General features: G+C 39.0%; 1 long non-coding RNA gene across 1 annotated transcript in view; it reads left to right on the top strand.

Moving 5' to 3' along the window:
- Window position 1: 1 nt before the first annotated feature.
- The window catches only part of LOC134739628 (uncharacterized), a 56195-nt gene continuing 41013 nt past the window's right edge, over window positions 2-15183 (top strand). The window contains exon 1 of the long non-coding RNA XR_010126473.1: window positions 2-284. This is a non-coding gene — a long non-coding RNA (uncharacterized LOC134739628). The remainder of the gene's footprint in view (window positions 285-15183) is intronic.

Genomic DNA, 15183 nt, shown 5'->3' with positions numbered 1-15183 from the left:
CTTCCGGCGTCACAGACGGTCTTTAGGAGCGACTCGTGGGCGTTAAGACTGGGCTCAGTTTGTGGCGCGCCTAGTGATGGGATGGCGCTGTGCAGGACGCCGACACAAAAAGATGAAGCGTTCAACCCGTGCTGTCTGAACTCACAGTGTAGTGGGCGAGATAGACGGGAGAATCGGTAGGGTGGGAGATGCCGGAAAGGCTTTCCGTGAGACTGGATAAGAAATCAAAAATCTGGTGAAATTGGCGGCAGGAGGGAGTTAAGGACATTCCAGGCAGAGGCAAGGTAAAGGCGCGGTGGGAGTGGGTCACTGTGATAAAAGTCTGAAAAGGACATTTGGGGGCTCTCTTGGGTGAGAGGCAGTGCCTCATGTCCCCCCTTCAGTGCTCGTTGAGCATTCAGTTAAAATGTTACACTTTGTACCCAAACAAGTTCTCTTTTTAAGAGGAAAGCCCTGGATTTCCAAACGGCTCATTTTCTCTAGCGTCTTGCAAATGGATACCACCACCAGGTGTGCCTAGTGAAAAAATGCAATTTACCAGGACCACCACTCTCAACAGTTTGCTCAATCCATTTAATCTTTTGAATATTTGTCCACTTCTTTTTTATCTCTGTTGGCACCTCCTCCCTTGTCCCGTATTGTACCTGTAGTTCTACAACTGGTCTGGGGATTCATTCTGCCCTAACTCCCTGAAATCCATTTTCCGTGCCGTAGGAACGGAACTTTTGAAAATGTAAATCATTACATTTAAAGCAGTACTGCTGTACTGCTTTAAACTCTCCCATTGCTTCCCATTGTTTTTTGGATGAAATTCGAACTCCTTATGAAGTCCCTGCCTACTTCCCTAGCCTCACCTTGCTCAATCTCTCCTTTGAGCTCCGTGCATAGGATCATTTTTTTCAATTTCTCAAATGCCGTGTGTACCTTGCCATCTCCAGGCCTTTACATTTGCTGTTCTCTTTGTATGGTATTCCTTTTCTTCTTCCAGTTACTTTCTACTCACCCTTCAAGGCTTTAAGTATTTTATTCTCAAGAAAGCCTTCCAGCCCCCTACCCCCATACTAGACCAATCCCCCATACTAGACCAATCCCCTACTGTGTGCTCATGGCAGTCTATACTTTCTTATGACACGGTTCACATTTGTAATTACACAATAATTGTGTAAGTTTATTGTATCCTCATTGCCTGGTACATCCTTGGTGCTCACTTCGTATTTGTTTTTTCGTTTTGTTTTGTTTTTTGAGAAGGAGTTTGGCTCTTGTCGCCCAGGCTGGAGTGCAATGGCGCGATCTCCGCTCACTGCAACCTCTGCCTCCCGGGTTCAAGCGATTCTTCTGCCTCAGCCGCCCAGGTAGCTGAGATTACGGCGCCCACCACCGCGCCCGGCTAGATTTTGTATTTTTAGTAGAGACGGGATATCGCCATGTTGGCCAGGTTGGTCTCAAACTCCTGATTTAGGCGATCCGCCCGCCTCGTCCCTCCAAAGTGCTGGGATTACAGGCGTGAGCCACCGCGCCTGGCCCTCGTATTTGTTAAGGAAATGAAGAATAAGTACTTTGCGATGTTTGTTTAAAGCAAACTAGAAAGTGGCCCAGTTTTCTTTAAGAGAAGGAATTTTAAAGTCAGTGCTTGTAGGAATGTTGAGATTTGGTATGGTACATATCACAAATACCGTAGTTCATATGGTGGAGAAAGTTTTAAAAGACAACAAACAAACAACAGCACCTTCCAGCTCTTGAAGATAGGGAACTTCCTAAAAGATGTGTGGTAGTGCTGCCCATACTGTAATGATCTCAACCAGCTGGCTTCAGGGTAGTGACATTTCATGAAGAGGTTTTATCTTTGGTAGATGCAAGGTACTTACACATAACATACCACTAGAGGGCGCATTTAACTAAAACTTTTCTTTTTAGTGGTATATTGCATTTTAAACTGTAGGTCGTTCATTCTTGGAAGCAAAGGAACATACCGATTTCTTTTTGTAGCGGTATGTCCAATAAAGATTAGTAGTCGAGTAAATAGGGCATAGAATACGTCCTTTGGAATTCGGAGGAAACTATTGCTACTAATAGCTAACTTTACTGAACATTTTATAGGTGCCGGCAGTATGCTTAATGGTTTGCATTCATTACCTAATTAGTCCACTCAGTATCCTGTGAGGTTGGTACTATTATTTTCTCCATTTTGCAATGAGGGAATAAGTTCACAGAGCTGACGTAACTTATCCAAGGTCACACAGCTAATAAGAGGTAGAGCCAGGATTTGAACCAAGATCTCAATCCAAACCTGTGTGCTCTGCTACTTTGAAATACTGCAGAGGATTGTTTGTCTACTTGATCCACTTTAAAACACTTTACTAAGTTATGCTTGCCAAAGTTCGATTTTTTTGTTTTTTGGAAAGTATTTACTTTTACAGTTCAAGGGATTATATTTGTATTCAATTTTCCCATTTACTTATTGAAATACTGTAAATGTATTTTTTATAACAATATTATCAGCAAGGTAAATGTTAAATAAGGAATTCTGGTCTTCTTCTCAATTTTCCTGCGGCTGTTTCTTTTCCAGTCCTCAAATTGCTGATCTATGTATTATATTTTATGGCTTCATTCACTGGCAGACAGTGGAGTGTGCTTATTCCATATTACCAGGAATTGGAAACACTACCATTAGAATTTTAAATCATTCTTGCCCAGATTCTCTCTGAATAATAGGCGCTTGGCCACCCTAGATGAAGTGACCAATAGGCGATGAGGACTAGAAGTGTCCAAGGCCCAGCCTGGGTGGACCATCCCTCTAACTGACTCACACATTAGAGTGAACAGCCTCCAGGCAGCCAGTTTACCTATAGAGCAATTTGGAACGGAGAACAGTGAATCTGAAAAGAAAGGCTGGGATGAGATTTTGCCAAATTAAAGTGTTTTTAAATGTGAAATTACAGTGTTCAAACTTTATCCATTAGAGCTTAAGCAATGAAGAACTGTGGACAGTGTTTTAGATCATACAGGAGATCCCATAAAATAGATCTGGAGAAGAGGATTGTGGATGGAAAACTGTACCTAATGCATTCTCTGGGCAGTTATTGAACTTTTTTATAGTATGCAGAAAAATACAGCAGAAGAGAGAGGAAAAAAATTAATGACCCTGCTGTTGGAAATAAAAATAAGATCCAGACCAGTGACATTCTGACATCTTAAAAACCTGTCAGTGATATTTTTAGCTGCTTTAGGATCCTTACAATAAGGCCCATGAGTAATAGAATTGTGAGGGTTTTTTTTCTTTATACATAATTTTACAGATATTCTTTAATGGATGTGTATTACATTTAGAATAATTATTAAAGAGTTATTTTTAAGCCATGGGAGTTTTGACACAGCACATGAGAATTTCTAATTATAGACTCATAGAAATACATACCTTTTAAAACCCTATCTTCTTGTTTTACAGATCAATAAATTAAGTTTCAGAGAAGTTAAGTGATTGCCATAGAACACAATGCTAGTAACTGAATTTTGTTAACTAACGTGCTTTCATTTGCATTGTTGGTTTTCTCAGTAACAAAATTACAAGCAATACTGCTTTATTTCAGAAGTGAAAGAAAATCTATTGGAAATGTGGAGCAAGAGAAACCTATTAGTGGAAGTTGCTTGAGGTTCCTAGGCAATAAGGAATAGGAATAATATAAAGTTTGTATTGTCCTCTGAAAAAGCTTGAATCTCTTTCATCTTCTTTGCTTAAATGTGACAAAGAATAGTGTTGGAACACTAATCACAAAAATGATGTATCCTTCTGACTCATCTTACTGTCTTGTTATATTTCTCAAATTTGAGTTCCTAATCATGTGTTTCAGTGGTTAGGATGTTAAGTGCTTCAAATGAATACTTAAACCTAAATTACAAACAAGTGGCAAGATTTGCAAGCGCTCCTTTATTCTCTGAAATGAGTACTTCCTCCTCCTTATGTCTGAGGAAATCATACCAGATATGGGCCTTAGACTGTCCATTCCAAGGAACAGTGAGAGGTCTTATAGTTACAAGTGGAATTCTGTAAAATAGGATAGGTGAAGAAAAAGCACTTTTTGATATCTACTATTTGTCAGTACCTTAAGTGCTAAATATATACAAATGACAGAGAGGTCCCTGCCCTTAAGCAGCCAAGAGCCTGTGAGAGTAAGACAGATTGCTAAACCACTAATAAGCTGATGTTATAATTAGTGAGGGAATTATGGTGATATACAGATTACAGATAAAATATTTCTTCCTGGGAAGTTTTAGAAAAACTTCACAGTAGAATGTGTTGCAGACAACTGGAGAGAGGGATCAGGGAGGTGAGGAGGAGGAGTCAGTAAAAAATAAATACATGTACTCAATCTAAAATCCTCTCCAATAAGCTGAAATGCTTTTGCAGATGACTGACACACGCTGATATATACACAAAAAGAGATAAGAATTTATGCTAGTACTTTATAAAAGGTCAAAGTGAACATAACCAAGTGGCAAAAATATTTCGTATCGATTTAGTAACTACTATATAAAATAATCTACCAGTAAATCTGGGTAAAAACAGTACAGTAATTAATGATTTTAGATGAACTAATTTAAGAGGACCACATACAAGGAAAAACATAACCTGCCCAAAACTATGGCATAACAAATAAATGATCATAGGAAAAGAGGCCCCACAAATATTTAAGAAACATTTATGGACCAAGAAAATGTAGAAAGTCATATTTACATATATTCCGGAAGATGTGAGAGTCTAATGGTAAGCTCTATGAAGATGAATTGGACACAGTTCATACCCCCAGAGGAATCTAGTAAAGAAGACAAACAGGGCCAGGCACGGTGGGTCACTCCTTTAATCCCAGCACTTTGGGAGGACGAGGCAGGTGGATCACCTGAGGTCAGGAGTTCGAGACCAGCCTGGACAACATGATGAAACCTCATCTCTAGTAAAAATACAAACAAACAAAAAAGCCAAGCGTGGAGGCGGGCACCTGTAATCCCTGCTACTCAGGAGGCTGAGGCAGGAGAATCGCTTGAATCTGGGAGGCAGAGGTTGCAGCCAAGATCGCTCCATTGCACTCTAGCCTGGGTGACAAGAATGAAACTCTGTCTCAAAAAAAAAAAAAGAACAGATTTTAAATTCCTCAAGGAGCAAATGAAGGAGGGCACTTGTGGAGTTTTGCCCAGGGAAGCTTTATATGGAAGTCACCAGCAAGTTTTCAGATAGGAAGATTAGCTACACTGGGTGTATGTGGCTTTTAGATCTCTAAACAGCATGTCTTGGAGAAGTACAGCAAACCAGATAGACATATATATAAAATAGATATATATATAACATATATATCTATTTATATATGTCTATTATATATATAATAGACATATATAATATATATTTTATATTATTTATAATATAATAATATAGAATATAAAATATATAAAATATAATATATAATTATATATAAGACATATATTATATTATATACATAATATATATTTATATATTATATATAATATATAAATATATATTATATATATTATATATGTATTAATCTACCATATATAATATATATTATAGATATATATTATCTATGTATTATATATCTATTATATATGATAGATATATATTATCTATATATTATATATCATATATGATATATATAATTAAATATATCTATATTATATATAATATATATATAAAATTTTTAAGAATTCTTCTTTTAAATACTAAGAAGGACTTCTAAGACCTAATCCTAAGGTACAGTATTCAATTTACATGTGTTGCCACTTTTCTTGTATTGGATGTTTGTTTTTAAAACTGAAATTTAGAATGGTAGTGATGGTTATGCAGCATTGTGGATATGCTTAATGCCACAGAACTGTACACTTAAAATGACTAGTAGTAAATTTTGTTACGTGTGTTTACCACAATATAAAAAAAATTTTTAAAAACTTGTGTTTAACCATTTTATGAGTAGTATTTACTTGATTCTCTTGAAGCTCAGTTTTACATCTTTCTCCTTTATTTACTACTTAAGTTACTCTTAAATTTAAGAATCAAGGTGTTAACTATGTATACTTTCCCTTATCACAAAATCTGCTAACAATTTGAATTTAGAATGTGCAATTTGTGAAACACAGCATTCTTAAGAATGTGCATGTTACATGGGTATATTGCATGATGCTGAGGCTTGGGGTATATTGATCCCATCACCGAAGTACTGAACGTAATACCTAATAGTTTTTCAACCCTTGCTCTCCTCCCTCTAGCAGTCCTCAGTGACTGTTGTTGCCATCTTTATGTCCATGAATACCCAGTGTTCAGCTCCTACTTACAAGCAAGAAGATGTGGTATTTGGTTTTCTGTTCCTGTGTTAAGTCACTTAACATAATGGCCTGTAGCTTCGTCCATGTTGCTGCAAAGGACATGATTTGTTTCTTTTTATGGCTGAATAGTATTCCACTGTGTATATGTACATATTTACTTTATCCAGTCCACCATTCATGGGCACCTAGGTTGATTCTATGCTTTTACTATTGTAAATAGTGCTGCAGTGGACATATGAGCGCATGTGTCTTTATAACAGAATGATTTACATTCCTTTGAGACCCAGGACTGCTGGGTCAAGTAGTAGTTCTGAGTTCTTTGAGAAATCTCCAAACTGCTTTCCACAGTGGCTGGTCTAATTTACATTCACACCAACAGTGTATTAACATTCCCTTTTCTCTGCAGCCTCACCAGCATCAGTTGTTTTTTGACTTTTTTTTTCGTCTTTTTTTTTTTGAGACGGAGTCTCACTCTGTCGCCAGGCTGGAGTGCAGTGGCGTGATCTTGGCTCACTGCAACCTCCTCCTCCTGGGTTCAAGTGATTCTCCTGCCTCGGCCTCCTGAGTAGCTGGGACTATAGGCACGCGCCACCACACCCGGCTAATTTTTGTATTTTTAGTAGAGACGGGGTTTCACCGTGTTGGCCATGATGGTCTCAATCTCTTGACCTCGTGATTCGCCCACCTCAGCCTCCCAAAGTACTGGGATTACAGGCGTGAGCCACTGCGCCCAGCCTGTTGTTTTTTGACTTTTTAATCACCGTTCTGACTGGTGGGAGATGGTATCTCATTGTGGTTTTAATTTGCATTTCTCTGCTGATTAGTTATGATGAATATTTCTTCATATGTTTGTTGGCCACGTGTATATCTTCTTTTGAGATGCGCCTGTTCATGTCTTTTGCCTGTTTTTTAATGGGGTTGTTTTGTGCTTGTTCAATTGTTTACATTCTTTATAGATTCTGGGTATTAGACCTTTGTTGGATGCATAGTTTGTGAATATTTTCTCCCATTCTGTAGGTTGTCTGTTTGCTGTGTTGATAGTTTCTTTTGCTGTGCAGAAGCTCTTTAGTTTAATTAGATCATCCCACTTAAACCAATTTTTGTTTTTGTTATGATTGTTTTCGAGAACTTAGCATACATTCTTTTCCAAGGCCAGTGTCTAGAATGGTGTTTCCTAGATTTTCCTCTAGAATTCTTATAGTTTGAGGTCTTACATTTAAATCTTTAATCTATCTATTGTTAATTTTTGAAAGGTACGATCCAGTTTCATTCTTCCGCATGTTGCTAGCCAGCCATCCCAACACTATTGAATAGGGAGTCCTTTCCCCATTGCTTTTTTGTTGTTGTCGATTTTCTTGAATATAAGATGGTTGTGCAGCTTTGTATCTGGTTTTTCTATTCTCATTGGTCTCTGTCTCTTTTTGTACCAGTTCCATGCTGTTTGGATTACTGTAACCTATTAGGATAGTTTCAAGTCAGGTAATATGATACCTCCAACTTTGTTCCCTTTACTTAGGATTGTTTTGGCTGTTCCGGCTCTTTTTTGGTTCCGTGTAAATTTCAGAATGGCTTTTTTCTAGTTCTGTGAAAAATGACATTGGTAGTTTGGTAAGAATAGCATTGAATCTGTAGATTGCTTTGGGCAATCTGGCTACTTTAATGATATTGATTCTTCCAATCTGAGCATGGAATGTTTTTCCATCTGTTTGTGTCATCTGTGTTTGTAGTTCTCCTTGTAGCGGCCTTTCACCTCTTTGGTTAGATATGTTCTTAGGTACTTCTCTCTCTCTCTCTGTGTGTGTGTGTGTGTGTGTGTGTATGTGTGTTGTACATGGGATTGCATTCTCAAGTTGGCTTTCAACTTGAATGTTATTGGAATATAGAAATGCTACTGTTTTTATAGATTGGTTTTCTATCCTCAAACTTTACTGAAGTTGTTTATCAGTTCTAGGAGCTTTTTGATGACAGCTTTGTTTTTTTTTTTTTTTTTTTTTTTGGATGGAGTCTCACTCTGTCACCCAGACTGGAGTGCAATGGCGCAATCTCGGCTCAGTGCAACCTCTATCTCCCGGGTTCAAGTGATTCTCCTGCCTCAGCCTCCTGAGTAGCTGGGATTACAGGCACGCGCCACCACGCCTGGCTAATTTTTTTTTTTGTATTTTTAGTAGAGACCAGCTTTCACCATGTTGGTCAGGCTGGTCTTGAACTCCTGGCCTCATGATCCTCCCGCCTTGGCCTCCCAAAGTGCTGGGATTACAGGTGTGAGCCACCACACCCAGCCAGCTTTAGGGTTTTTTAGGTATAGATCATATCATCCATGAAGACAGATAGTTTCACTTCTTCTTTGCCTATTTGGATGCCTTTTATTTCTTTCTCTTGCCCGACTGCTCTGGCTAGCACTTCTAGTACTATGGTGAATATGAGTGGTAAGAGAAGGCATTCTTGTCTTATTCCAGTTCTCAAGGGAACTTCTCCAGTTTTTGCTTGTTCAGTATGATGTTAGCTGTGGGTTTGTCATAGATGGCTCTTATTATTTGGAATATGTTCGTTTTGAGAGAGGAGCAGTTAGGGGCTGGCTAGGCAGTTAGGGAAGGTCTTTGGAGAAAAACAACACTTATGGGACCACAACTGCACTGCCCCTGTTATGTAGCAAGCAGGTGGAAATGTGGTAAGGAGCTTCCTCTTATACTAGTATGTTTGTCCAAGAAGGGAGTGTCCCAACTTAGGCGCAGGTGCAGTAAATAAACGTTAACATCCTTAACTTGACCCAGCTCATTATATATAAATCGTTAACATGACATCTGCATGGTAGTTTCACCCCCCTGCCATGTGGGCTTTTCTATGATGTTTATGGGTAATAACTAAGATGGAGTAACTTTGGACAAGAACACACCTGTGCAGAAAGAAGTGGGACCAGGAAGCAACCAGGACATAGAGGGTTGTGCAAGATGCAAATGAGAAAAACGCCCCTGGAAAGAGGGGACAAAAACCTCTGGGGACAATCCTGTAGGCATCAACCCACTTTCAGGTCCCCTGTTGCTGCTGAGAGCTTTTCCTGTCACTTAATAAAAATCTATGCCTTACTTACCCTCTGGTGTCCATGAACCTCATTCCTCTTGGTCATGGGACAAGAACTTGGAACTCACCGAACTATGGGAGCGAAGGAACCACAACACCTTGATGCATAGTTTCTTGAGGATTTTTATCATGAAGGGATATTAGATTTTATCAAAAGCTTTTTTTGTGTCTGTCGAGATGATTATATTGTTTTTGTTTTACTTCTGTTTATGTGCTGAATCACATTTATTGATTTGCACATGTTGAGCTAACTTTGCTTTCTGGGAATGAAGCCTACTTGATCGTAGTAAATTAACTTTTTGATGTGCTGTTGCATTCAGTTTGCTAGTATTTTTGTTCAGGATCTTTGCATCTGTGTTCATCAGGGATATTGGCGTATAGTTTTCTTTTTTGTTGTTGTTGTGTCTTTGCCAGGTTTTGGTGTCAGGGTGATGCTGGCATCATATAATAATTTATGAAGGAGTTCTTCCCTGATTTTTTTTTTAATAGTTTCAGTAGAATTGGTACCAGCTCTTCTTTGTATGTCTGTTAGAATTCTGCTGTGGACCCATCTGGTCTGGGGCTTTTATTGGCTTATAGATTTTTTTTTATCACTGATTGCAATTTCAGAACTTGATATTGGTCTATTCAGGCTTTCAATTTCTCCCTGATCCAATCTTAGGAGAATGTGTGTTTCCAGGAATGTGTCCATTTCCTCTTGATTTTCTAGTTTGTGTGCATAGAGGTGTTCATAATAGTCTCTGAGTATCTTTTGTATTTCTGTGCGATTGGTGGTAATATCACCTTTGTCATTTATTTAGAGACAGGGTCTTACCCTTTTGCCCAGGCTGGAGTGCAGTGCCATGATCATGGCTCACTGAGGTCTTGACCTCCCTAGGCTTAGGTAATCCTCCCACTTCAGCCTCCCGAGTAGCTGGGACTACAGGTGCATGCCACCATGCCCAGCTAACTTTTGTAGAGACAGGGTTTCATCATGTTACCCAGGCTGGTCTTGAACTCCTGGGCTCAAGCGATCCACCCACCTTGTCCTCCTAAAATGCTAGGATTACAGGCATGAGCCACCATGCCTGGCCACCTTTGTCATAGCTAACTGTGCTTATTTGGATCATCTCTCTTTTTTCTTTGTTAATCTAGGTAGTGGTCTGTGATCTTTTTTATCCTTAAGAAAACCAATTTTTGGTTTTGTTGATTCTTTGTATGGACTTTTGGGTCTGAATTTTGTTTGGTTCTGCTCTGAAATAACTAAAATTTCTTTTCTTCTGCTAGCTTTGGGGTTCTTATTTTTCTAGTTCCTCTGTCTGATGTTAGGTCATTAATTTGAGATTTTTCTAACATTTCAAGTACAGTTTTTGCTATATCTTAGATATTTTGGTATGTTGTCTATTTTCATTTCTTTCACAGAATTTTTTGATTTCTGCCTTAATTTTCTTGTTTACCCAAAAGTCCTCTGGGACTAAGTTGTTTAATTTCCCTGTAATTGTGTGATTTTGAGCGATCTTCTTGGCATTTATTTCTGTTTTTATCCCACTATACTTTGAGAGTATGGTTGGTATGATTTTGATTTTTTTAAATTCATTAAGACTTGTTTTATGGCCAGGATGTGGTTGATCTTGGAGTATGTTCCCATGTGCATATAAGAATGTGTCTTGTGGCAAACTAAAGCAGAAACACAAAACCAAATACTGCATATTCTAACTTATAAGTGAGAGCTGAACAATGAGAACACATGGACACAGGGAGGGGAACAGCACACACTGGGGCCTGTCGGCAGGGTCAGGGGCTAGGGGAAGGAGAGCATCAGGAAAAATAGCTAATGCATGCTGGGCTTAATACTTAGGTGATGGGTTGACGGGTGCAGCAAACCACCATGGCACACATTTACCTAGGTAACGAACCTGCACATCCTGCATATGTACCCCAGAACATAAAATAAGAATGTATATTCTGTGGTTGATAGGTGGAAGTATTTTATAGATGTCTATTAGATCCAGTTGGGCAAATGTCAAATGTCAGTTTAGAATTTCTTTGTTAGTTTTCTACCTTGATGATCTTTCTAATGTTGTCAATGTGGTGTTGAAGTCTTCCACTATTATTGGGTGGCTGTCTTAAGTCTTTTTGTAGGTGTAGAAGTACTTGTTTTATGAATTTTGTTGCTCCAGTGTTGTGTGCATATATATATTTAGGATAGTTATGTCTTCTTGTTGAATTGAACCCTTTATCATTATATAATGCCCTTCTTTGTCCTTTTTTTGCTGTTATTGGTTTAGTCTGTTTTATCTGATATAAAAATGGCGACCCCTGCTCTTTTGTTTTCCATTGCATGATCTTTTTCCAACCCTTTACTGAGTCTGTGGGTGTCCTTATGTGTGAGATTGGTCTCTTGAAGACAGCAGATGGATAGGTCCTGCTTTTCTAATCCAACTTGCCACTCTGTGCCTTTTCAGTGGGGGCATTTAGATCATTTACATTCAAGATTAATATTGATATGTGAGGTTTTGTGGATCCAGAATTTTAAATGTCTGTTTCCTTCCCTGTGCTGAGAGATATGGCCATGTTATCTTCCTGAGATTGTCTAATATTTCTATTACTTGCTGGGCTAATAATAAAGTACACATTGATACCTGACAAATATTCATCTTTCCTTGCCAATTTTATATATTGCAGAATGTTATAGTAGCCCTATTTGAAGATGGTTGGACTTTCCATCCCTGTCATGGAATGGGGAATATATTCCTAGAAAAGAGTTTTTTTTTTTTAATTGGGGCCTTATTGGCTTAGAAAAGTGCTAACAACTTAAAAGAGGGAAAAAACAACATCTCAGCAGTATAATGAGAAAATTTGGGATCAGAGAAAGATGTTTTGTTTCTATTTTAAAAAAATAACAGGATGGCAAAAGACAGATACAGATAAGTTAATCTCTCTTTTTTTTTTTGAGACAGAGTCTCCCTCAGTCGCCCAGGCTGGAAAGCAGTGGCTCGATCTCCGCTCACTGCAAGCTCCGCCTCCTAAGTTCACGCCATTCTCCTGCCTCAGCCTCCGGAGTAGCTGGGACTAAGGGCGCCTGCCACCACGCCCAGCTAATTTTTTTGTGTTTTTTTGTAGAGACGGGGTTTCACCATGTTAGCCAGGATGGTCGCGATCTCCTGACCTCGTGATCTGCCCTTCTCGGCCTCCAATAGGCCATTTAAGTGAATATCGAAGCGATGTGCCAGAGAGTGTGTTACTTAAAAAACATCTTAAGGCTGGGCGCGGTGGCTCACGCCTGTAATCCCAGAACTTTGGGAGGCTGAGGTGGGCAGATCACTTGAGGTAAGGAGTTTGAGACCAGCCTGGCCAACATGGTGAAACCTCGTCTCTACCAAAAATACAAAAATTAGCCAGGCGTGGCAGCAGGCGCCTGTAATCCCAGCTACTCGGGAGGCTGAGGCAAGAGAACTGCTTGAACATGGGAGGCAGAGGTTGCAGTGAGCTGAGATCCTGCCACCCGACTCCAGCCTGGGTGACAGAGCGAGACTCCATCTTAAAAAAAAACAAAAAACAACAACAACAAAAAACTTGAATAATTAAAATTTTTACCTGTCTACCAGAAAGAGATGTGACTGCACTGTTAACCACATTGTTGCCAAATGAGTAAAATGTGTAAAAGATTTTAATACCAGCCCTCTTTTATTCATTAAAGTCTTCTTATGGCTCGTTAATTTTAATGGTATAATCTAGTTCTGATTGAAGTGCACCTGAATGCAGTTAGTGCCTCATCAGTCCTGATGAGTTCCAAGTAATTCAGGCCCTGTCTGCAGTGTTCACAAATTGTGTCTATATTTGCATCTGTTTTATGCATGTTTGCACATGTCTTCAGCAGCACAGTTTTTCCAATACAGGAGCCCAGTGTCTTCCTTTTTGGCCTCATCTACATTATTTAAAAGAGTTTTCTATTTTCATAATTGCTTTTATGCCAAAAACAAGTTTTATGCAAACAAAGATTTTGTGACGATGCCAAAATTTGGCATTCAGGTTGAAAATAGATACAGCTTATGAGTCTAATACACTTTTGGAGAGTAGGGAATCTGATGTATATAGTAAAAAGTAAATGATAATATCAGTTCATTGGATTTCCACTGTAACTCTTAAGTTTCATGAAGCTATGAAAAAACTCTTCTTAAATCCTGCTTTCACAGTTTCATAATTACATACCTCAGACTAGGTTTACTCATTTTCAGATATAGATTATGTTTGCAGAATGAACACATGATTAGTTATGGTACACCTCTTTAATCCTTCATTTCTGGTGTGGGTGTTTTCACAGCACTCAGATAAGTGATTGGTTGAACATGGTCAAACAGTCTAACCCCTAGGGTGAATAGAGCTTTCTCTGATGTTGCTGAAGGTTTATTTATCAGTTACGATCTCGCTCCTTTTTTTTTTTTTTTAGATGAAGTTTTACTCTTGTTGTCCAGGCTGGAGTGCAGTGGTGCGATCTCAGCTCACTGCAACCTCTGCCTCCTGGGTTCAAGCGATTCTCATGCCTCAGCCTCCTGAGTAGCTGGGATTACAGGCGTCTGCCACCACTCCTGGCTAATTTCTTGTATTTTTAGTAGAGACGAGGTTTCACCATGTTGGCCCTGCTGATCTCAAACTCCTGACCTCAGGTGATCCACCTGCCTCGGCCTTCCAAAGTGCTGGGATTACAGGCATGAGCCACTGCTCCTGGCCCAGTTATGATCCCTTAATTCACCTTTTTTAGTTTCCATGATAACCACTTGCCTTCTCTGTTAAAAAAAAAAAAAAAATATATATATATATATATATATATATTTTACAGAAAGGGTAAAATTAAGTTGGTTCAGCATCCTTTTCTGAATCTTCCAATTCCAATCTTGCCTCCTGGGTGGTTCTTTGGTTTCGTTTTACAGATGGCTAATCTCCACTATGTGCAGATTTTTCTAGTTTAATTTTTAGATGGAAGTCTTATTAACTGACCTTAACTTTTTTTTGAGGGTTTTGAGGCCCCATCATGTATTCTGTCTCCCAATAAAATTTTAAGCTCCTGGATAGTTCCCTGCATAGATGAGAAATGAATGACTATCAAATACATTAGATATTCTGTCATAACAAAGCTTTTCTCCATTAAAATTGAGTAACAGCTATATATCCTTGATTTGCACTTAAAAATTATGCTTGATTCAATTTTAAATTTCAAAAAGTTGGTATGAAATAGTTTTTGACAATCAAAAGGAATAAAGAAATGTTTTTTGTCTTGGGACTACAGGTGAGAAGAGGAGTTGCTGTTGTGAAAGGGGGAGTCAATTTTGGGAGCAGAAAGGTAGAGCTGGCCAGGTGTGGTGGCTTATGCCTATAAACCTAGCATTTTGGGAGGCAGAGGCGGGAGGATCACTTAAAGTCAGAGTTTAAGAACAGCCTAGGCAATGTAGTGAGACTTCATCTCTATCCAAAAAAAAAAAAAGTTAAAAATTAGCCAAGCATGGTGACACATACCTGTAGTCCCAGCCACTCAGGTGGCTGAGGTGGGAGGATTGCTTGAGCCCAGGAGATTGAGGCTGCAGGGAGCTATGATTGTGCCACTACATTCCAGCCTGGGCAACAGAGTGAGACCCTGTCTCAAAAACAAAACAAAACAAAAAACCAAAAAAAAAAAAAAGCTGCTTTTACATAGAGCAGGGAGCAGTGGGGAATAAGACACTTGGCTGCCTCCTGGTGCTTACTGTTAATTTGTTCTGTTGTAACTCGACAGAGATGTGATACAACCCTGGCCTGACAGCA

The sequence above is a fragment of the Pongo pygmaeus genome, chromosome 4, assembly GCF_028885625.2.
Source record: "Pongo pygmaeus isolate AG05252 chromosome 4, NHGRI_mPonPyg2-v2.0_pri, whole genome shotgun sequence".
Taxonomy (NCBI): domain Eukaryota; kingdom Metazoa; phylum Chordata; class Mammalia; order Primates; family Hominidae; genus Pongo; species Pongo pygmaeus.
The sequence above is the reverse complement of the archived record's forward strand: the minus strand, read 5'-3'. Positions and strand labels throughout refer to the sequence as shown.